This window comes from Thamnophis elegans, chromosome 3 (genome assembly GCF_009769535.1).
Source record: "Thamnophis elegans isolate rThaEle1 chromosome 3, rThaEle1.pri, whole genome shotgun sequence".
Classification (NCBI taxonomy): Eukaryota; Metazoa; Chordata; class Lepidosauria; order Squamata; family Colubridae; genus Thamnophis; species Thamnophis elegans.
In genome coordinates, this window is record NC_045543.1 from 79857660 (window position 1) to 79882859 (window position 25200).

Genomic DNA, 25200 nt, shown 5'->3' on the forward strand with positions numbered 1-25200 from the left:
TTGAATATTTTTAGGATCAAACATGAAATAAGTTCCTCATTCAAATAAAGAAATTTTAAAGCGGTTTTTGAATGCAAGTTTATGTGGATCCTGAATTCTTTCCTTCGTTAATGTTTATAATCTGCCTTAGTTCTAACAAAATCTGACAATTTAAGTCAGGTTAAAAGACAAAAACAAAAATAAAAGTTGCATCCACATAGTTAAAGTAATACAATTAGAAACCAACATCTCTATACATTTTCTTGAGGGAGCAATAGATAAACAGATGTCATCAGGCTACAATCCTAACCACTAGTGCTATCATATTATATAACATGGGAATGAGCTCTCAAGGCATTCGACACTGAATTTCCTAGGGGATTGAGTGCTGAAAGCCCATGACCACTGATTAGAACCACCTACTACAATAATAGTAGAACAAATGTTTCCATCTTTGAATCCCTTCAGATGGCTCCAGAGATATGCCATGGTCCGTGCACTGAACACTTCCAATACGGCTTGGATACACTCATCTTATCTGGGTCCTGATTAAAGTCATTGACCAGAGTGACCAATGCCATTTCAATCCCATAACCAGGAAAAGATGAAAAAGATCCAGAAACTTTATTTCTAGTGTAGATAATTTATGATTCCAATTATAGCTACACTGACTAGGAAGGAAAGTTGGAAACAAGGTAAACGTTATCAAAAATAAGTTGGGTAGAAAGAACTTTTCCAAAGCAGATAACACTTTAAAACAGCTTTGCAGAATTCTCAGTTGTGGTTGCTCAAAGCTCACACCAAGCCATAGGAAGACACCAGGAAGTGCATGGCTTGATCTTGTAGATGGAATAATTCAGCATGTCTTCTTCAGCTTTCAGAAAATCAAAATAATCTAAATTAGAACATAAGAAACCACTTCTCTTGCTCTGGCTGCTATCCAACCCAGAATGAATATAAGCAAATTTATTTGTTGTGCAACAGACATTTGCTTTACATTTTTTGCTTAAAAGATCTCAGTCCTACTAAACAGTGCTTTTGAACAGATATGCACAGATGCAATCTGCTTGGAGAAGAATATACTTTTTCCTGGTCTTTAGACACGAGCTCTTAACAATCATCAGTTGTTTCTACTATTTTTGTTTGGCTTTGCTTCTTTTAAATTGCTTCATATCCTTCTACTGCTTAGTAAACCAAGGAGCTGCATTGGATTTCCTGGCATATGCCTTGCAGCAGCAATGCAATTCCCCCCTCCCACCTCTGTATTTCCCTGGCATTTTAAGAACACAGTGCTCTTTTCAGGGACATCTCTGTGAAAACTGTATTAAATCCCAGATTGATTCCATGGAGCTCTACAGCATTATGTCTTGTCCTCATTCTCATCCTCTTCCCGATCTCTCATAATCTCCATTTTCACCATGTACTTTGCAACCCATCTGCTGCCTGCATTCTCCCACTTTTGTTTTATCATTGTCCCTTTTACTTTTTCAGTCTCTTTATTTTTAATCTTTCCATTTCCTCTGGACAACTAACAAAATATCCCCAAAGCAAAAGCTTGTACTAGCATGCTAAAACTAATCCTGGATCTAGCAGACTAATTAGGAATTATTTCTTCATCTCTCATATGCCCAGATTAATGGAAAGGGGATAGGGGACAGTAAAGGATAGAGTTTATGCCTAATCTCCATAAATCATGGTATAGGATCAGTAAAAAAAGATATCTGTATCTAGTCACTGATTGTTCACACATCATATTAGAGTATCATATGCTAGCTCGGTTTTGATTTAATATGATATTCCAACTGATTTGTAACCAATGATTAACTTTATTAATCATCTTTTTATACTGCTTTTCACTTGAAAATACTGAAGTATCTTAGAATGATACAACAAAATACAGTAAAAATACTACAACATGCTCTACATGGGGCTACCCATGAGAAGCATTCAGAAATTTTAACTGGTGCAGAACATGGCTTCACGGGTACTAAATAGTACTAGATATATGGCACAATAACACCACTACTCCATTGATAGGCTCCATTGGTTACCGGTGTGTTTCTGGATGCAAGTCAAGGTGCTGGTTGTCACCTTTAAAGCCTTATATGTCTTGAGACTGAGTTATTTGAGGTACTGCCTTTTTCCCAACTCTACCCATCCAATTCAATCTATAGTTTGGTCAAAGAGGGTCAGATGGGAGGGACAAGAAGAGAGTACAAAAGCCCCTGGTCTCTGGAATATCTTCCATTGGGGATTAGAATGGCCCCAACCCAGTTAGTAAGACCTGGTTGTGTTCCCAAGTCTGGGGTGTTGAATGTGTCAAGGAGACTGTTTCCTGACTTTATTGTCAGCTGACCAAATATCTCGGCTGCAGTGTATATTTATTTTTGGATGTTGTTTAGTGTTCTAAACTATTTTTATTGCTTTGATTGTTCAGGTAGTCTTTGACTTACAACCATACAAAGTTACAATGACACTAAAACAATTGACTTATGACAGTTTTTCACACAACCACTGCAGCATCCCCACGGTCACACAATCAAAATTCAGACAATTAGCAACTGGCATATGATATGAAGTGTCCCAAGGATCATGTGATCATCATTTGCAGCAGTGGTGGGATTCAATTTTTTTTACTACCGCTTCCGTGGGCATGGTGTGGCTTGGTGAGCATGGCAGGGGAAGGATACTGTAAAATCTCCATTCCCAGCCCACCCCAGGGGAATGATACAGTAAAATCTCCATTCCCTCCTGATCAGCTGGGACTTGGGAGGCAGAGAATAGATGAGGGCGGGGTCAGTCAGAGGTGGTATTTACCAGTTCTCCGAACTACTCAAAATTTCCACTATTGGTTCTCCAGAATTTGTCAGAACCTGCTGAATACCACCTCTGCTTTGCCTCCTTCTGACAAGTAACATCAAAGTAACAATCACATTACTAACTTAACAACTACAGGTGGTAAAATTGAGCAAAACTTTCTTAAGAACTTAGCAATGGAAATTTTGGCCTCAATTGTGATCTTAAATCAAAGACTACCTGTACAGTGAAAACAGTAAAAACATGTTTTAATTGTAAGCCAGTCAAAGTCATTGGTTGAAATGGATGACTATAGAACTTGAATAAATAAATAAAACACATTGAAATAATGTAATGTAAAAATAATATTTCAATTATTCAGCAGTTTCAAAACGAAACCATAATTAGTGCAGATAATAAAATCAAGGGAAGACCTGAAGAAAGTTTAATTGCTAGTGGAAGGGTGTCCCTAAACAAGGCCACTTCACTTTATTTCAATGTACAAATATCTTGACTTTACAAACTTGTCAAGTGAGTTTGGTTGAAAGTTCTTAAAAGCAAGATTTGTCTGCTTATACATCTTATTATGTTCAACAAGTCATACTGCATCAAAACTTCCAATGGGAAGTAATGGATAGTTTTAAACATTACTACTACTATATACCATTTAGTTACTACTAATATATAATGAAAAATAATTAATTGCTGAACTAAGTTTAAATATGTTGCAAAATAAGCTAATTAGTTATAGGTATAGAAATAATTGACTGGAATTAACCATATCCTATTAGCTACCCCTCTACCCATACACCATTATTCATTTTTGAGGATAAAATGAAATACCGTATATACTCGAGTATAGGCCGACCCGAATATAAGCCGAGGCACCTAATTTTACCACAAAAAACTGGAAAAGTTATTGACTCGAGTATAAGCCTAGGGTGGGAAATGCAGCAGCTACTGGTAAATTTCAAAAATAAAAATAGATACCAATAATGTTTTTGAATATTTATTTCAAAGAAAAACAGTAAACTAGCGGTGTATTCAATGAAATACTTCACTCACCTCATGATGCTGATGTCCCGCTGTGATGATGATGTCCCGTGCAGCCGCGGGAGCGATGTCCCGCCTCCTATGACACACGGCACAGTGATTCCTATCATTGGATCACTGTACCAGAGGAGGTGGGACATTGCTATGTGGCTGCTTGCCATAACAAGGAGGAGGTGGGACATCGTTGCAGAGCGGCAGGAGGGGGAGGAAGGGGAATCGTAAGACAGCCCTGCATTACATTAGAACGTGAGGAGGGGGGATGGTGCGGTGCGCGCTGCGCGGCAAACTGACACAGAGGGAGGGGAAACTCACAGGGGCACTGGGCCATTCACGAGCGTCACCCAGCGGCATGGCCCCGCCCCTTTTTCTCCTCCATTTTGGGCAAATTTTTTCACTGACTCGAGTATAAGCCGAGGCGGCTTTTTTCAGCCCAAAAAGTGGGCTGAAAAACTAGGCTTATACTCGAGTATATACAGTAGGTGAAATACAGAATTGCAAACAAATATGTGTGTTGACGAAATGTAAATCAGAACATCATCAGAAATGTTACAACTAACATATTTAATCAGACATCTGGATATAAGCACAAGAATGGTATTTGCATTATAACATAATTCACACACATTGGCATTTTGATGTCATTGCAGTTGGTTATGGATAGTGCAGAGTAAATATATCTAATTATCCAACTAGCCAACTGGCAAAGAGTAAAGGACATGATTGTGTTACATAGGATTTATAGGTTTCTTCGTAGAAAATATAATATTAAATATTAAAGGATCAGAATGTTTGTTACCCAGTATCATTAATTATCACTATTATGCAGAATTTAATATTTACCGTATTTTTCGGAATATAAGACGCACCTTTTTCCCTCAAAAAAGAGGTTGAAAATCTAGGTGCATCGTATACACTGAATACAGCATTTTTTGCCTCCTGAAACTCCGCACCTTCACCAAAATGGCTGTGCATATCCTGTAGAAGGCTTTCAGAGAGCTCCTGAGGGCTGGGCAGGGCAGAAATGAGCGAAAAATGGCCTGTTTTTTGCCCCCCAGCCCCCAGAGCACTCTATAAGCTTCCTTAAGGCTATTCATGCCCTTGTGATAAAAAATGGGCCCATTTTTGTGAAAAACAGGCCATTTTTTGTTCATTTTTGCCCCCCCACCCACCATGAGCACTCTAAAAATCTAAGAGCTATTAATGTCCTTTTTTGAAAAAAAAATGAGCCCGTTTTTGGAGGTTTGCAGAGTGCAAAAACTTTTTAAAATTTCCTCTTCAGAATCTTGCTGCATCTTATATTTTGATGCGTTTTATATTCCGAAAATATGGTAATCATAATATTCAAGAAGTAGTATTATTATCAGAATCAATTTTGAGCAAATACAAGCTTTCAGCAAGTAACTGTATTAAATTGACTGAATCCCAGTTCAGTGGCCCAATTTGTACAAATTCTATGTTTCCTGAGGTGAAGCATCACCCAGAACACATAGTCATATACTTTTGTGTATGTTTCAGTGCTTTTAAGAGGTGCCCAAAAGTAGACAGAGTAGATTGCTATACTGAGCCATAGTTTATTGTACCATGGTTATTTAATCATTGTAATCTGATTCACACAAAATGATGAAGGTTCTACTGTAATCTGGGTCATATATTAAGTCAAAATCAAAAAGTGTGAACCATCAATAGTGTCTTTCAGTTTTCTTTTCTTTTTTTGTAACGAAACATTTTTTGGGATCACAAGGAATTTTTAATCATGATATTTTAAGGGAAAGTATTATGTCCTTTACTAGAAATTAAGCTTGATCTCTTTGATGAAGTAATTATATATTACATACATTATCTAATTAATCAAAAAACAAAATAATTAATCTATGCATCCCTTTACCTGAGTTTAATATAATTATTTGAGAATGGGCAGGTTACAGCTTCTCTGAAGCATCTATTTTGTTTTAGCTTTTATTCAGTAGAGAGCAACAAAAGGAGTCAATTTTGAGTTTTAGGTGCTAGTTAATTGGTGACAAAAAGCTTTAATTTCCTGAATGTTGCTTCTGATTTTATATCTTGTATCATTTGGTCCAATTCAGGGTTACTCACTTTCTAAATCTTATTGGTATATTGTACATCTCTAGTTTTCAATTGTATTGTATGGATTTCTTAAATTATTTTAAAAGAAACTTCTGAATTTTTTATAACAAAACGTAAGAAGCTTTGTTTTACTATTCAAAAGCACATCTAAAGTAACACATTAAAACAAAGATGTGCTATCTTTTTTGTTAATTGGCAATATTGCTTGCATTTTATTTATTAATGTTCTATAAATAACTGTAAAGACAGTTCATGTCTTTTCATATGGAGTTGCATTCGGTAATATCCCACAACTGCAAAGTAAATAATTTGCATTGACCCTAGATATTAGGATTTATAATCTAGCAATTATAGTATATGATTTTTTTTGCTTCTCAAGGATAACATCACCTCCCCAAGGACTCCTTTCTCCCAATACATACATACATACATACATACATACATACATACATACATACATATATTGTTTGCTTACTAATGTTTATTTTGTTACAGCAAAATAATTCATTTATACTTTATAAAATAACTTGTTTATTCTGCATTGGTAGGCAATGCAGAATTTGCCGGGAGTTTTTTCATCTTTATATTTTTTATGTCGGACATCAATACCCGGTAGGTTCATGTGTGTCTCTAACAAATAAGAATCATACATATATAATATCTTAAATTTCCAAAAGCAACAGCAAAAATGTGTTTATCATTTTCTTTAGTATGCAATGAGATTTGTAAAAAAAGAGATTGATATTACTATTATAGATGTGTGACCATTTACGGTACATTCTAAAATACTGTCTATTTTCCTACTATAGAAATATGAGAGTTTATGTTACATTCCAGATACTGTCAATTTTCTATGTGTTACAGTATATGCAATAGGCTAATACTGTTGGCCAAGAAGCATATCAGATGGGACTCAGAAGGAGAGCCTTTTCCTCCCTCTAGAGGTTTCCAACCTTTTTTGTGCCCCATCTAAGCATCTCTAAAATCCTGATGCCCCTCTCTGTGACATATAATTCATACTTTACTCAAAAAATGAACTCTACTCAAGAGTTCAAGCTCAAAAGGCCATTAACTTGGTTTAAACAAGGTTCAAATTGCCCCATTAAAAATCAAATTGCCCCCCCTGTGGGGCATGGGCTCCACATTGGGAACCACTGGATTAGATGGACCCCAACCTTGCTGGCCTTAAAAACCTAGTTTTGTGTTTGAGTCCTGGGCTCTAGGTGTGGGAATGAACCTGTTTTCTAGCTGATTTAATGGCTGTGATTTTTTTCCTGGATGCTCTGTATTTTAATTTGTTTTATATGTAGTAACTTTTATTTATTTTTAATATTATCTGCCTAGAATTATTTGTTTGAGATGGGCAACCTATCAGTCAAATAAATCAATAAATAACCATTCATTTTGAAATCATGTCATATGCAATGTCACTGTAAATGAGACATTTACTATGGATTGAAAATAACTGCCGTCTGAATGGGATGTAAATGTTCTTAATGTTCTATTGTTGATCATCTACTTCTCCAATGGCATACAAAATGTTTTCTCCTTCTGTTTTTCCACACAACAATCCTATGACATGGGTGAAAGAGAGTGACTGGCCCAAATTCATCCAATGAAATCCCATGGCAGAGCGTGAACTAGAATTTTATTTTCCAGTTTCTGGGCCAGTACTTTTATCTTTAAACCCTTATGGTTTAAAGACAGGGAAGATAATAAAGTGATTCTTTAGTATGCAGGAAATTTAAAATGAGAGTTCCATTATTGTTATTTTTTATTTTTATCTATTTATTTTTGTTTATTTTTATCACAGTTATGTATATTTTCTTATTATCACAATCATGGTGCTTTTTATTGGTTATATTTCACTAATAAGAATAAAAAAATATGTAGGCAATCTCTTTTTCCAGAATTGTTAATGAAGATCTTTAAAATCTCAATTAAAATTTGAAAGAAAGACAGAATATTTCAGTGATTTTCCCAAACAAAAAGCAACCGAATTATGGAACTTATTTAATGAGTAATAGGGCTTTCCATAGAGACAATGCTGTTTACTTACAAAATGATGTATATATGAAGTTGACATGCAAGCTTTATGTTCATCCAGGTAGTGTCACTTTTGCCAGTAAGGTTAAAAATGGGGGGGGGTCCCAAATCATTATCTATTATAGTGATTAAAGCATGTGTTGCTCTTCAGCTATGACCAAAGCCCACCAGCTGATAGATGGAACTTTAAAGTCAAAGACAGCATAAGACAATGCCAAACAAATTCTACCTCAAACTCTCTTGCAATGACTAAAGCATTTAGACAAATATGGATGCCAAATCCTTAAACCTGCAAAGTAAAACTGAAGACAGTTATTTGACCAAAATAAAGATGCTATGAAGTCTGGTTATTGTAAAGGAATTTAGAGATGGGGAAGATAGTTTAGTAAGAGATGAGACAGAAATTGAACAGACTCTCAACATTCTGCTGTTAAACCATCTTACCATAAGGAAGAAACATTCCTGAACTCTCTGCAATGTCTGTTTTTTTGACCTGGCCTATCTCAAAGGGTTGCCTGAATTTAGCAGTTCAAGAATAGGATAGAGGACAAAGCTTTATGAGAAATGAATGCATATTCTAACCACAGATAAGAAAGGTCAAAGAAAGATATCTCAATGTGGAAAGACACCAAATAGAAGAAAATGAGTGGAAAAAATAAGAGAAAAATATATAGGTATGGTGGATTACTCAAGAGTAATTATGGGGGAGGGCCAAATAACTTTCAAAGAAGATGGAAAAATTCAGAAACTCCTTACAAGTGGATTATAGAAACATTTGTAGATAGAGAATACATTCATGAAGAAAATACTAGAAACTGGAGGAAACTGGCCATCTGTCAAATAGGAAAGTACCAGAAAGTGATGGCATATCCACTGAACTATTGAAAGGTACAGAGAAGGGGTAAAGTGTCAAAAACTTAATTTTACAAAATACAGAACAAGACTATATGACTTAAAACCTGGAAAATTTAGTTTTATTTACTTATGTAGAATTATGTAGTAATTCTACATAGAAGCAAAGTTTTGCTTAAGATGTAATGATGAAAAAAACAGTCGTAAGAGAGAGGAAAGCTAAATGAACAGCCTGGTTTCAGAAAACTCTTAGGTTTAAGAGATATGAAATATGGTGAGCATAAGATGGATAATGCAGACAGCAAATGAATTCATATGGTAGGTTAGTCTATATTTTATCAACTACAGCAAGGCTTTTGATTATGTTCAGTAGTTCATGCCTCAATGTGGAATATACTAAGACAAGTGGATATGTCAGAATACCTGATTGTTTTTCTGAGGAATGTTTACAATGAACAAGAAACTATTATCTGAATTAATCTTGGATAAGCAAAATAACTAAAAGCATAAAACAGGGCTGCTTATTGTTTTCTTATCCTTTTAATCTGTATGAAAATGCAATTTAATAATGACATTAATCGAACACCTGGTATATAGAGTCAAACTTGGAAGGAGAAATATTAATAATTTGAGATATACAGGCAATGTCACTTCATTAATGAAAGTAAGGAAAAGTTAGAAGACTTAATAATAAAAGTAAAATATAGAGTAAAACACCTGTGTTAATATTAAATATTAGGAAGGCAAAAATAATGTCAGTCAATGAATTTACCGTTGATGGGCAGGAAGAGAAGGTAGCTTTGTTGTATTTAACTAGACCATGTGGTAGAAATATAAAATATAAAGAGGAAATTATTTCCAGAGAAATAAACAGTGGTAAATTTAGACAGGTTTATGAAAAATAAGACTACTTCCATGACAACACAAAGCTACAGTCTTTCCAGTAGTAATATTCAGCTATGTAAGATGGACATTAGAATAGAAAGCAAATAATTTCAAATTATGGAATTCGAGATGTTACTAACAGTAGCATGAATTGCAATGAGGAAGCAATCCACCAGCAACCAAATAGAAAACAATTGCTCTCTATTTGGGTATGTGATGCACATGGAATAACTCTACTTGATGATATTAAGGCAGGACTGTCAAACTTCCAGCCCGCAGGCTGGATGCATCACACACTCGCCATGCCCATGCCCAGTTTAGCGAAGGGAGGAAAGTCCCAACATGTCACATAATGACGCGTGACAACATGAATTTGACACCCCTGTATTAAGGGGAAAAGAATACTAAAGGCAAAACAATAGATAAAACAATTAGAATCAAAGATATCACTGGAATATGCTCTCCCAAGCTGTGAATGTGATCAAGGATAAATTAAAACTTTAAGGTATATCCATTCACTCACCTGGGGCTCATGTTTGACTTAGTAGCACTAGCTAACTTTAGATTTTGTCATTTCTGCCCCTGGAATTGCCTTTTCTCAGATTTGGAATTTGATCCTTCAATTTAAAAAAGTTCCCCCTTTTTTGTCTGTACAGATTAGTGATGGATATCCAGTATTTCAGAGTGACATCTTTCTGAGCCATAGACGAAGATGGTGGTTTAACATGTTTTCTTGTCTGCCCATAAACCATATCTGTTTTGTAATAAATGATCATTTTCACACACAAGCATCACTAGGAACAATGAGCGTGTCTTTTAATTTGAATTATTGTATTTTACATTCACAGAAGGTAAATTGTTGCAGAAATCTGCCAGAAGCTGGATTTGCAGGGTACATGACCTTTGAGAAATGCCTTAAGCAAAACAAATTTTGTATGGTGGAAAAAAAACTGACTGGGATGATAGATTTATGGCTTATCATAGGATCAGAATACAGTATGGATTACTAGTGATTCTTTTGGTACTATATATAGTTCTGTAATGAAAACTGTGGGCTAAAATTGAAAGAGCTTGCTTGAATTCACAGAAGAAGCTTATCATAAACCTGCTTCAAAAGCTGTTTGTCATGAAACTTGAGTGGGAAGCTTTTTTTAAAAGCAAATGGCTGCTATATTTAATTTTCATAGTCCATATTCCAAAGAATAAATCCAGCACATAGAGTTATTTGTTGGTTTTGTTTGGTTTGGTTCATGATAAGTATACTTTCTCAGTAACCATCTTAGTTTCGTCATTTAAACACTGTATTTTTTAAAGTCCAACAGATCCTTATGTACTCATTATGGCTGCAGCCAACTGGAAGATTGTACATTAACACAATTTTCTTGCTTATATTATGTAACTCAAAATAACCCCATAAAGAGAAAGTGCTTTTTAAGTGTTTAAATATTGCAACATTCTTAACTTCTTTATTCTCATCAGTTGCATGTTTCCTCTTACTGTTATAACAATAGCACTCTTCTGTTCAGCATTAGATATATATTATTTCATTTGATTGTTTATGGCCTTAATTGTACATGAAAAAAATGTAGACACCTAAAAAGGATCCAAATGTGACAGAGCTATATTAAGACGTGAAAATTATATTAAAATACTATTTTAAAGGTACTGTAAGAAATAATATATATGTGTGCATAATTTCCCAATGTTTTACCTGTGTTAAAGAAGCTAATACATTATTGATCTTCCTGGGAGGAGCTTACTGGTGGAAGCAGCAAAAAATCAGCTGCCTCCGAATTCCTGGCTACGTACCTGATTAGAGGATCTTCCATCTGACGTCTTATCAGGTTTTCTTATCCTTCAGGCAAGAGGGAAAGAAGAAACTGTTTTGCTGGCAAATGCTCTTCGATTTTTGCAGCTTTTGTGCTTGCAAGGAAAGGGGGGCTAGCCCAAGGCAGAACGGCTGTCCGTGCTGGGAACTTCAAACTGCCTTGTGCAGGACAAAGTAGGTCTCTCCCACTCTGCTCTAAGTTTTGTTTGATTTAATCTTATCACGAGCTGAATCCGTTTACTGCGAGGACAATAATTGCTTATCAACATTTTAGCTTCTTCTCTTTTTCTCCTCCGAAAAATTATTTACTCAGAGGCTTTTAAAATGGCGCCGAGCAGGCTGGTTTCTCCGGTAATAACGAACACTTTTTGCTAATTCTCACAAGACTTCAAAAGAATTCAAAACAAAAGAGATAGCTTATCACATGTTTTGGTTTCACAATAGAAGAATTTTACTCCTTCATTAACTTTGCTTATTTGGAAGTTAAATGGTGATGAATCTGTTGAACGGTCTTGTTACAATGTTTACTCACTGAAACTTTTGCCAAGCCTTAAACTTCAAAATAAAAGCCTCTTTACTTAAAGCTGCATATTTAGGCAATAGAGTTTTATTAACTGCAGGCAGACAAATTTTGAAATGGCCTCAAAACCAAATATTAACTTGAAGTCGTCACCCTCTACTTCCAGGGGCACATCCTCAGTGCCTGGTACAAAGCTGCAGCCTCCGCTTCCTACGCCCCCTGCTGGGGATGTGTTAACGAAAGAATTTTTTCTGAGTAATCTAAGCGAGGCTCTTAATGCACAGACAATTAAAATGGAAGATAAATTTAGAGATAATAGAGAGGAGAGAAAAGAGGAAATAAAAGAAATGAAAGAAGAAATTAAAAGTGAAATTAAAAGTGAAATAAAAGGACTTAAACAGGAGTTGTATGAGAAATTTGAGGCTAAGGTTGATAAAATTAGAGACGACATGCTGAGTCTTGTAACTGTATTAACAGAACATATTTCTGGAGTGGAAGATACTCTAGAGGTTCTTAATGATGCCAATGCTAACTTGACATTGAAAACAGAGGTGGTGGAACAAAAAGTGGAAAATGCTGAAAAAGAAATTATTATGATACAGTACCGACAAATGGAGTTCGCATTAAGAGTAAGGGGGCTGCGTGAGGAGAAACAGGAGAACCTGAAACAGATCCTATCGGAAGCTTTTGACCGCCTGATGGGAAGACCAGGGACCAACCAAGGCTGGCAAATTGACAAAGCTTACCGCGTTAACTCCTGGCTGGCAAAGCAGAAGCAGCTTCCTCGAGACATCGTTATATATTTTACTACAAGAGAGTTCAGAAATATGGTACTGCAAGCGTCTTATAACACTAAGCTTCAAATTGGCGGTCAAGACCTGGCTGTTTTGAAAGAGATACCACCTCAAATGTTAAGAGCCAGAAGAGACTACGCTTTTTTGGTCGAAGAACTCAGAAATCGTCAGATACAGTATAGATGGGATGCACCATTTGGCATCATATTTACATTTGATAAGCAAAGGTACCGCCTCAACTCTGTATGGAAAGCCCGAGATTTTTATTATAATATATTGAAGGCCGGACACCCTGCACCATCTGGACCTAGAGAAAGACCACAAGAAGGACAGGATAGACAGCAAACTACACAACCACCAGACAAGATGGAGCATCTCTCTTCTCTAGAAGTGCAAGGTGCTATGGAACCAAGACCTAGCCGCATGACTACTAGACGTATGGAGAAACAAGCTAAGAGGCAACAGCATCAACAATCATCGGCCATCGATCAAGGAACTACAACAACAAATCTGGAAGCAGTGGGAGGAGCTAGACCTAAGGTTAAACAGGCCGTGCAGGAAGCTCTAAAAATGCTTCAACCAACCAAAGATGACAACTAAGATTTTAACATGGAATGTCAACGGACTGAACTCTCCACAGAAGAGGAAGAAAATATTTCATTATCTTAAACAGTTTAAGAACGATGTAATTTGTTTGCAAGAAACTCATATCAAGTCAACTGATCAAAAATATTTGATCAACTCAAAACTTGGTCAACATTTTGCAGCTTCTGCTATGGAAAAGAAGAATGGTATAGTTGTATACTTAAGAAAAGATATGAAAGCTGAATTAATAGAAGCAGATCCCTTCGGAAGATATATTGCTTTAGACTTAATCTTAGAAGGGAAAAAGACATTACTTTTGGGAATTTATGCTCCCAATCAACAGCAAGATAGATTCTATAGAAATCTTCATGCTAAATTAGTACAGTGGGACTATAGTTCCTGTATACTATTGGGTGACTGGAATGGAGTGATAGACACTAAGAGAGATAAGAAGATTTCCCGCCTAAATACCAAGATGCGAGCAAAGTTACCCAAATCTTTCTTTGACATTATGGATGATTTTGAATTGAGAGATATCTGGCGAGAAAGAAATGCAGAGGAATATGACTTCACTTTCTTCTCGGACAGGCATCAATCCCTTTCAAGGATCGATTTTATTCTAACCACTAATGATTTGCTTTCTAGGGTCAAGAAAACAAAGATTGCAGCTAGAGTCCTTTCGGACCATAACCCAGTTTGGATGGAGTTGGGAAGGGTAGTGCAGGCAAGAAGGTTTTGGAGACTGAATGAAAATTTATTTAGATATGAAAACTATATTAATGATTGTAAAAAATTACTATCTGAATATTTTGTTTTGAATATGAATAAGGGTACATCTATGGAATTTGTATGGGATGCAAGCAAAGCGTATATGAGAGGAGTTTTGATGAATATAAATAAAACACATAGAAATAAGCAAGGGCTAAAACGAACAGAACTGGAAGAGGAAATTAAGAGAAAAGAGCTGGAGTTAACAAGGAAACCAGACGATACAAAGGTTAAGGAAGCTATTAACATATTAAAATCTCAATTTGACATGTTGATCTCTGACCAGGTAGCTACTAATTTATTATATGCAAAACACAATACTTTTTGTAATGCAAACAAACCTGGCAGATGGTTAGCTTATCAGATTAGGAAAAAAAGGAAAACTCGAAATATATCTAAACTGATTTACAGAGGGAAGGAGGTGTTCCAACAGGAAGAGATTCAAAAGGCTTTCTGGGAATTTTTTACAGAACTGTATAAAGGGGATAAAATTAATGGTTTAGACATAGACAAATATTTAGACAAGGAGAAAATACCTTCAGTTAGAGAAGAACACAGGCAAAAATTGAATCAACCAATAACCTCGGGGGAAATCCTGCAGGTAATTAAGCAATTAAAGCCAGGGAAAGCACCAGGTACAGATGGCTTGACAGCGGTTTACTACAAAAACTTACAGTTAGAAATGGTAGAACCTCTTAGAGAATTATTTAATATGATTCAAACGGAAGGTAAAGTCCCTCCATCTTGGAAGACAGCGTTTATATCTTTGATACCCAAAGAAGATCAAGATACTACTCAACCCAAAAATTATAGACCCATTTCATTACTGAATGTAGATTATAAAATTTTTACTAAAATATTAGCAAATAGGTTAATGTTGGTCATTCAACAATTGATACATACGGACCAAACAGGTTTTATACAAGGGAGACAGATGAAAAGTAATGTCAGATTAATTATTAATGCATTAGAATATTTGGGAAAGAACAACCAGATCCCTGCTGCGTTTATATTTTTGGATGCTGAGAAGGCCTTTGATCGAGTTAACTGGCAATTTCTGCTGAAGATATTGCAAAAAATGCAGATAGGAGATAATTTTTTACAGTCAATTAAAGCAATATACCAACAGCAAACAGCACAAATCATAGTCAATGGAAGTTTAACAGACTCTTTTCAAATTGGAAAAGGTACAAGACAGGGTTGTCCTTTGTCCCCATTATTGTTTATTATAACTTTGGAAGTATTGTTGAATAAAATACGGGGCTTGGATGGTTTAAAAGGGATCAAGATTAGGCAGCAAGAATATAGAGTCCGCGCTTTTGCGGATGATTTGGTCATAATATTGGAACAACCGCAGGAATCCAGTATGGTTTTAATGAATACGATTAATCAATATGGTCAAGTGTCTGGCTTTAAAATAAACTTAGGAAAAACCAAAATATTAGCTATAAATATGAATATTAAACAAAAGGAAGAATTAGGAGTGATGCTAGGATGTGAGGTAGTTAAAAAAGTCAAATATCTTGGAGTTAACATTTTAACTTCAAATGGGAAATTATATAAGCATAATTATGAACCACTTTGGCATAGCATACAGACAGAGATGAAAAAATGGGAGAAATTGCACTTATCTTTGCTGGGCAGGATAGCGGCAGTGAAAATGAACATTTTACCAAAATTTTTATTTCTTTTCCAAATGTTACCTATACTTAAAAAAGATGCGAACCTTTTAGAATGGCAGAAGGGTATCAACAAATTTGTGTGGGCAGGAAAGAAGCCGAGGGTAAAGATGAAAATAATGCAAGATGTACGCGAGAGAGGAGGATTGAAACTACCTAATTTAAAACTATATTATGATGCAGTGGCATTATCTGTAATTAGTGATTGGATTCATTTAACCAATGATAGAATATTGAACATTGAGGGACACGATCTGGTATTTGGTTGGCATGCTTACCTGTTATTCAACAAAAAATTGGATAAGAACTTTAAAAGTCATATTTTGAGAAATGCTTTATTGCGGGTTTGGAAGAAATACCAATATAAATTAAATGACAAGATACCCATGTGGGCAATTCCTAGACATGCAATTGAAAATATGAATACAGCACAAAAACAGGACAGATTTACTTACAGACAGCTTCTTACCTCGGAAAGGGGGGTATTACAATTAAAATCTTTAGAGGTATTAAAAGAGGAGAAGGTAGTTCAAACATGGTTCCAGTATGGGCAATTACAGGCTAGGTGGAAAATAGATCAAAAAATTGGCTTTATTCAAGTTGAGGATAATCTGTTTAAACAAATAAGAGATCAAAGCTTAATGCATATAAAGAGGATATATAATGTATTAATACAGATGGATTCGGAAACAGAATTAGTTAAAGATTGTATGATAAAATGGGCTCAAAATATTGAGGAACCAATAATGTTGGATACATGGGAAAGAATTTGGGTAAGAAATGTGAAATTTACACAAGCTCAAAATCTGAGAGAAAATTTTTACAAGATGTTTTATAGATGGCATTTAGATCCTAAAAAGTTGGCTTCTATGTATCCGAATGTACAGCCTAAATGTTGGAGGTGTGGTTCTCTCGATGCTACATATTATCATATATGGTGGACCTGCCAAAAGGTTAAGGCATTTTGGATAAAAATATGGTGGGTCATGCAAAATGTTTTTAAAAAAAGGATAAAGTTTATTCCTCAGTTATTTTTACTAGGTATATGTACTGATTTTACAGTGGTAGAGACCAATTTGATTCTGCACCTGATAACTGCAGCAAGACTGTTGGTGGCGCAATATTGGAAGAAGGAAGACTTGCCTACAATCCAAGAATGGACATTGAAAGTAACAAACTTAGCTGAAATGGCTAAAATATCGGCATATCTCAAAGATCATTCAAATGAGAGATATAAACGAGACTGGAAAAAATGGATTGACTATATACAAAATAAATACGGGACTAAGAAATTCCAGTTAGCCTATGCTTAAGATCAGAAATGATTTAAACTGTTAAAAGTTAGTTCAGTAAGAAGAAGCTAAGTTCAATTTAGAATGTCATTAATTTCTTTATTTCTTTTTTCTCAATAGATTTTAGACTGTGTTAGTTAAAAATCCATACCGTGTACGGGTTCTGGGAAGTCGGGGGGGGAAGGAGGAGGGGGGATGGGGGGGTGGAGGGAGGGAGGGGTACACACAACAAAAAAAATTGTATTTCAATGTCTTAATGATTGACAAATGATGACATATTTGTGTTTGTTTTTTTTTAAAGAAAAATAAAAAAGTTCTCTTAAAAAAAAAAAGAAGCTAATACATTATTATATTAATACATTATTAACAATATATTAATTTAATCAATAGCTATGACTTGATATGCTTCCTCCTATACTTACCAGAATTAAGACCTTAGATGAAATTTTATTCCACTTAGTATTATAATACATTTATTTCATAATTTTATTAGTTATAAAACAACAACAAAAACAGTTATTAAAATTAACACTCCTGTACTTTTTATTAAAAAATCTAGTTAAATATATATTTAATTCTCTTAAATTCTGCTTATTAGTATTCAAACATTGATAAATTCCTGCTTCCTATCATAAAGTGTAAAATGGAATATTTTCAAGTAAAATATGAAATACATGAACCAATTGTTCCTAAAACCAGTTAAATTGTATAGCTTTCAAAAGACCTAACAACTATAGGTCATCATAACTTTGTGCAGTATAATCTCTAAAGAGTGTCATATCATGCCTAAAATCTACAGCAGAACTTATTTCAATCATCTTTAGGATCTTGTACAACACAAACAAAAGAAATATCTGATTCTGAGTTCATGGTTTCCAGTCTGTTTGGATATGCCAATATATTCACGGGTGTGAAGCTGATTGTTGCACCATTCTTCCAGGCTGCTCTGTTGGTCAGACAATAAAAATATTATGCTTTCACAGGTGAACTTTCTGCCCTAGCAAAGCTGTTGAAAAGAAAACTGCTAAGGAATTTTATTCAGCTGTTTTAAAGAGAGACTAAATATTCTGAATGCCCATTTCTTAAAATAAAAATGATAGGTAGAAGTATTCAGTAGAAGAATGACAACTGCCAAAGATACATGCTGGGTTCAGAAAAGGCAGAAGCTCCAGCCACACATTGATAATGTCTACTGGATGATGGTAAAGGCAAGAGAAATTCAGCAATCTTGACATACCTAATTTTTTATCTTTTTTTTTTTTTTGCTTTTCTAACGATGCAAAGTCTTTTGATTATATACACCATAATAAATGTGCAAAACAGGTGGATACCAAGACACCTGATATATCTGTTAATGTTTGGTATGATGAGCAAAATGATGGAACAGAATATGGACCAACTAAATTGTTCAAAATGAACAAAGAAGTGTTCCGAGTTTTATAAAGTCATCTTCTTCATTTAACAAATGCAGAAAATATCCAGAGAAATGCTGGATTAGAAGGAATCAGATTAGAATTAAAATTATTAAGAAGTGCTGATGATACCATTTTGATAGCTGGAAGTGAGGAGCATTTAATTTCTTGCAGAAGATTTTTTAAGAAGTGGGGAAAAAAAACAGTTAAAGGCCTCCAAAACATTTTCAATGAGCAAAATGAGCCTCCTACAACCACTATGTAGGACAGACAGACAGAAGACCAGCAGAGTCAAATTCAGATAATCCAACCAGTGAATATCAATGAATTAGCCCTTCCTTTGTAAAGCAAAACAGTAATTTCAGTAAGTGGGGGCAATTTTCTAAGTCATTGTTTCGATCCCCTAAACTCTGCTGAAATTGGACCTGAATTCCCACTATTTGATTATGAGTTACTTCTTCCACCAGTCACAAAAGTTTCATATTTGTTTGGGCATGCAAACAATATGGAAAATCAGATTGATATCAGACCTTCCCAGCAGCACTGTTTCAAGCTGAAAAATTTGTAGGACTAATAGAATTATTAACAGAATTATTCTATCAATAAAAACAGATTTGCTACTTAGAGCTTTACATCTATTATCTGTCTCAGTCTCTATAAGGCATCATGAATGCCAGCTAGGATGCACCTAGAAAAGCCAGAAATAATTTCATCTACCAGTACTCAGAATCTTACTATGTCTCTTAAGATGAGTCTTACATTCTCATATATACTTCAAACAGATTCATTTCTTCTAATTGAAAAGTGTAGACAAACTTCACCCAAATCAGCCACTTTCTTTTTGAGCCAATTTTTGTTTTTGTCAGGTAGATCTCAAAGCAGCGGACTGATTTCCTGCCCTTCAGGGCAGCTGCAGAATTACATTAAATTCCTCATTTTAATTATCTTGCTTATGTTATTTAAAATGAAGAAGCATCCTGTTCTGTGCCAAAATTATCCAAAATGAATATTTCCTGACTTGTCTGTCAAGTTTGGCTTCCTAGTTCTGTAAGCTGGCACAACCAAGATGTGTAACTACATAGCAACTGCAGAGTACTTCCCCTACTGAAAAGGCACCCTTGAAGCATAAATAAGCACGTCTCAATTAAAGAACACCAGACTAACCAGAAGAAACATTGGAGGAGAGAAATCTTTTTTATAACTCTCAAGAAATAATAGATCATGGAAAATTAACTATTATAGTTTTAGGACTTTAGGATAATTGGTTATCCTAAAACAGTTTTTATTACTTTCATCTCAAATCTGATCTGGATAATTTGACACCAACCTCTAGTGCTAACAAAAAAGGTATGAAGAAATTGCATTCTTGACCATAAGTTGCCAAAATCATTGATGCCTCAGAATTTAGCACTCCTGAAACAGAAGAAATGGGAGTGTCAATGGGCAGAGTGATTCAGTCAGTTTTAGCTCAAGAAAGGCACTTTATACTGGCAACCAGGCAAAAGTCAACTGCTGTCCAGATTGTTATGCATAATTTGACTTAAAATAAAGAGCCAAGTTATGTTTAATAATTTACTAAAGAAATGGTGGGGAATATCTGGAGAAGAACTAGACATAGTAGACCACTACATATTCTTTGGCCAACAGATCTCAATGGAAGGTGCTACAACAAAGGAAATTGAATGGGGTGTTAAATGTGGTTGACAGGCATTCGGAAAGCTAAGCATAATTTTCAAGAAGAACCTCTCCCTAGGCCTGAAGAGAAAAGTTTTCCATCAGTGTGTGCTGCCTACTCCAACTTATGTTGGTGAAACATGGATAGAATCACAATTGATAGAAAAGTTACGACTGCTGCAAAGAGCCATGGAAAGATACATGCTTGGCATTACAAGACAAGATAGAAAGAGCCACACATGAATTAGAAAACAAACAAAAGTTCATGAAAGTATCTGTGTTTTATCTTTTCTTTGCAAAAAACATTAACCTATCTGAGGTGCTCTTTAAGAGCCATGGTGGTGAAGTGGTTAGAATGCAGTATTGCAGCAGTTCGATTCTCACCAGCTCAAAATTGACTCAGCTTCCATCCTTCTGAGGTCAGTATATTGAGGACCCATATTGTTGGAGGCAATATGCTGACTTTGTAAACCGCTTAGAGAGGGCTATAAAGCACTGTAAAGCAGTATATAAGTCTAAGTGCTATTGCTATTAAGAGAGTAAAAGAATTGAAATGGAAAAGGGCTGGTCACATAGCAAGAAGGACTGATGGCAGGTGGACAAAGGCACTTATAAAATGGATTCCACTTGATAAAAAGCGTCCATGAAAGAGACCTAAAACAAGATGGATCAACAACATCAGCAAGTATTGTGAGTCCAATTAGCAAGAGAAAGCTCAGGACCGTATAGTGTGGAAATATGTGGAAGAGGCCTTCATCCTGCAGTAAATAGACAATTTGCATCTTTTCTTTGCAAAAAAAAATGCTAAACCACCTGAGGTGATCTTTAAGTTGCTTTCATAGAATAGATTCAGAGAACTATAGCAAAAATTAACAGCTTCTTCTGTTAACTACAAGCTCCTGATATTAAACATGATGTTTCATCAATGCATTACAATGTAGGTACAGTTATTAAAAACTGGAAAAGTAACTGGCCCAATTCCAGCTTCTAGGAGAGATAAACAGAGATGTATCCTTCCCCCTATTATTATTATTATTCGCAACAACAGAATTGTATCACAGCGGCCAGTTGTTTCGCTGGATTTGGCATTGGTTACTAGTCGGGCCCCACCCAGGGGCCTAGGACGTCGTAACGTATTTTCGTAATATGCGTGCAGATCCAAGCAGTGCGGCTTTTTGCATTTGACTGATGGTGATTTTGTCAATTTTTAACTGTTTTAAATGTAATTCCAGTGCTTTTGGAATAGCACCCAGTGTGCCAATTACCACTGGAATTATCACTGCTGGTTTGTGCCATAGTCGTTGAATTTCGATTTTTAAGTCCTGGTATTTTGCGATTTTTTCACGTTCCTTCTCGGCGACCCTGCTATCACCTGGTATTGCGATGTCTATGGTTGTGACCTTATATTTCTCAACCAGTGTGATGTCTGGTGTATTATGCACCAGTATTTTGTCCGTTTGTATGCGAAAATCCCACAAGATCTTGACCATCTGATTTTCGGTGACTTTTTCAGGCTGATGTTCCCACTAGTTTGTTGCTGTTTTAATATTATAATTTTTGCACAAATTCCAATGGATCATTTGTGCTACTGAATTGTGCCACAATTTATAATCAGTCTGCACGATTTTTTTACAGCAGCTGAGTATGTGATCAACAGTTTCATCAGCTTCTTTGCAAAGTCTGTATTTGGCATCATCAGAAGATTTTTCGATTTTGGCCTTAATAGCATTTGTGCGGATAGCTTGTTCTTGCGCAGCCAGGATTAGTGACTCTGTTTCTTTCTTTAATGTACCTGTTGTTAACCATAACCAAGTTTGTTCACTGTCCACTTTATCTTCTATTTTTCCCAGAAATTGGCCATGCAGTGCTTTGTTCTGCCAACTCTCCATTCTTGATTTTATCACTTCTTTTCTGTATTCTTGTTTCGTCCGTTGGGCCTTCAGTAGATTTTTGTTCTTTACTTCGATTAATATTTTTCTTGAGTTTCTTTTAAATAATCAGCCAGGGCATGTTTTTCTTCTTCAACTGTTTGCTTCGCTTGTAATAATCCTCTGCCCCCGATTTTCGGGGCAGGTATAGTCTATCAGTATCACCATGTGGATGTAAACTGTAGTGCATTGTCATTAGTTTCCTGGTTTTTCGGTCCAAAATGTCCAAATCAACTTGTCTCCAGTTAACTATACCAGCTGTGTATCTTATAACTGGTATTGCCCAGGTATTTATGGCCTTGATTGTATTTCCACCATTCAATTTAGATTTCAAATTTTTCCTAACTCTGTTGGTGTACTCTCGCCTGACAATAGTTTTTACTTCTCCATGCTTGATGTTATTCAACTGCAGAATGCCTAAGTATTTGTAGGCTTCATTTTCATTGCATTTAATTAGTTGACCATTGGGCATTTCAATTCCCTCACATGCAGTGATTTTGCCCCTTTTTATGGATACAGTGGCGCATTTTTCCATGCCAAACTGCATTGAAATATTGGTGCTGAATACTCGGACTGTGTTTGTCAATGATTGGATTTCTATTTCTGACTTTCTATAGAGTTTCAAATCATCCATATATAGTAAATGCGAAATTTTTTCAGCTTCTTTGGCTGTTTGGTAGCCTAATTTCATTTTTTTTTAAGATTACTGATAGTGGGATTATTGCGATGATGAAGAGAAGAGGTGAAAGTGAATCACCCTGGAAAATTCCTCGCTTGATATTAACCATTCCGTAGATCTCATTCCCTACTGCCAACTCAGTTCTCCATTGTTTCATCGCCTTTTCAGTAAAGGATGTAATATTTTTGCTAATGCCAGATGTTTCTAAGCATTTTATGATCCAACTATGTGGCAGTGAGTCAAATGCCTTTTTTAAATCAATCCAGACCATATTCAAGTTCGTTTTTCTGTTCTTACAGTTTTCTAATATCATTTTATCAATTAGAAGCTGATCTTTTGTGCCCCTGCTCCTTCTTTTGTTGCCTTTTTGCTCTACTGGCAAGATGTTGTTTGTTTCCAAATAATCCATCATGTTATCTGCAATAATGCCTGTGAGTAATTTGAAGGTTGTTGGCAAGCATGTTATTGGTCTGTAGTTTTCAGGTGTTGTTCCTTTAGTTGCATCTTTCTGAATCAAGTATGTTTTTCCAGTTGTCAACCATTCATCAATTTGGTCCTTTTGTAAAATTTCATTCAGTTGCCTGGCCAATATTGCATGTAAACTGTTCAGATATTTGAGCCAGAAATTGTTGTTGTTGTTGTTGTTGTCAAAGATATTGTTCAAGCTGAATTCAACTCTTTTCCCTTGGCCAGGAAACCACTCTCCTTTCTCCCTTATGCTAATGATGCTATAATACTGTCTGTATCCCAAATAGGGCTGCATCCTCCATGCACTAGCCTTCTACCACCAATCTGAAATATAGGAATACATAGGGTTACCCACAAAATGGATTTAGAAGCTGCAGCTGGCACAGAAAGCAGCTGTGTGGACAATTCTTGGGTTCCCTACAGTGGCCAATGTTGCACTTCTGTTCTGAGACCTGCGCTAATTTCCAGTTCGCTTCTGGGTCAAAAGTCCATCTATGACTGTGCCCTTGCTCACTGGATATGTGAAGTTAGTCAATATTTTCTGAAAATACTAATATAGACCGTCCGTTTATTATTTTCTTAAGCTTGTTTCTTGTGTCAAAGTGAACTTTTAAAAAATTGAATAGATTCATGGATATTTGATTTAGTGTGGATGTATTTTGCCTGTTTGCAAGTACGTTAGGAAAGCTTGCTAATGGCAGTAAAGCTATTGCTGAAGAAGAAAAGGTTCAGGCAAGGACAGCCTGCTGACATCACAAAAGAAAAGAGAAACTGTCTTCTGGCAGGTTTCCAAATCCTTTCAAGGAAACAGGGTTTATAATCTCACACCCTTCTCTACAAATCAAAGCACAGGGCCTGTCTGAGGCAAAAGAGCAAAAGTGTCATTTTTCTCAGTGAGCTCCTATAGGCAGAGTTTTCTATCACCCAGTGTAAATAAAACTTGGAAGCCAAGGCCCATGAATTTGGGGGTGAAAAACCAAAGGAGGATTTTCTGCCTGTTTTAGGTATGGGAGTCATATTCATGGATTGGAAACTGAGCATGGATTTCTTTCTTTGGGGAGTAGGATCAATTTGGGAATCAATTTCTATGAAAAATGAGGATGCAAGAGAACATGGGGAGGATTGTTTTAACTTTATGAGAGAGAAACAGAGATCCATTTATTTTAATGCTTATCTCCATGGAATAGCACTATGAAAGATTTCTCTAACTATCGAACTACATCTTCAATAGTTTTGCATCAAATTGAATGGATGGAGGGAGGGAGGAAAGTGTCAGGGTTCCAAGTAAACCCCTAACAAAAGAAGATCCCAAGGCTTGAGTTTCCTCAAAGTTCCATTTTATTAGAGATGTCCCATTGGAACATCTGGGAAAACCCAAATCTGAAAGCTTCCAGGTTTTCCCCACCCAAATGAAAGTCCCTGCCCAGCAACCACATGTCCATCACATGGCCCAATCAGGTACCATCCCAACTGGAGATACCTCCCAGTCACACCACTCTAGGTGCAGGGAAAGTGTCCTTGAGTCTCTGAGAAAGGAATGTTATTTTGACTATACTTCCCATACTCCATATAATCCCCCCTCCCAGTTTCCCATATCATTAAATGTGGCAGGCCTGAAGGGCCAATGCAAAAGATTGCTTCCGGATGGATGGATGGATGGATGGATGGATGGATGGAAGGAAGGAAGGAAGGAAGGAAGGAAGGAAGGAAGGAAGGAAGGAAGGAAGGTGTTCAGTACCCCATGGTTTAATATCTTAAGTAATCATAGATTTAGCAATGGCCTCACCTAAGAACCTTCACAACTATGGTCTTAATTGTTGATCTCACAAAATGCATGATAACTGTATTCCTTTAAAACTATTTTCCCTCTAAATCAG

General features: G+C 35.9%; 1 protein-coding gene across 6 annotated transcripts in view; it reads left to right on the forward strand.

Moving 5' to 3' along the window:
• PCSK5 (proprotein convertase subtilisin/kexin type 5) overlaps window positions 1-25200 on the forward strand; it is a 160442-nt gene that overhangs the window by 53365 nt on the left and 81877 nt on the right. The window lies entirely within an intron of this gene.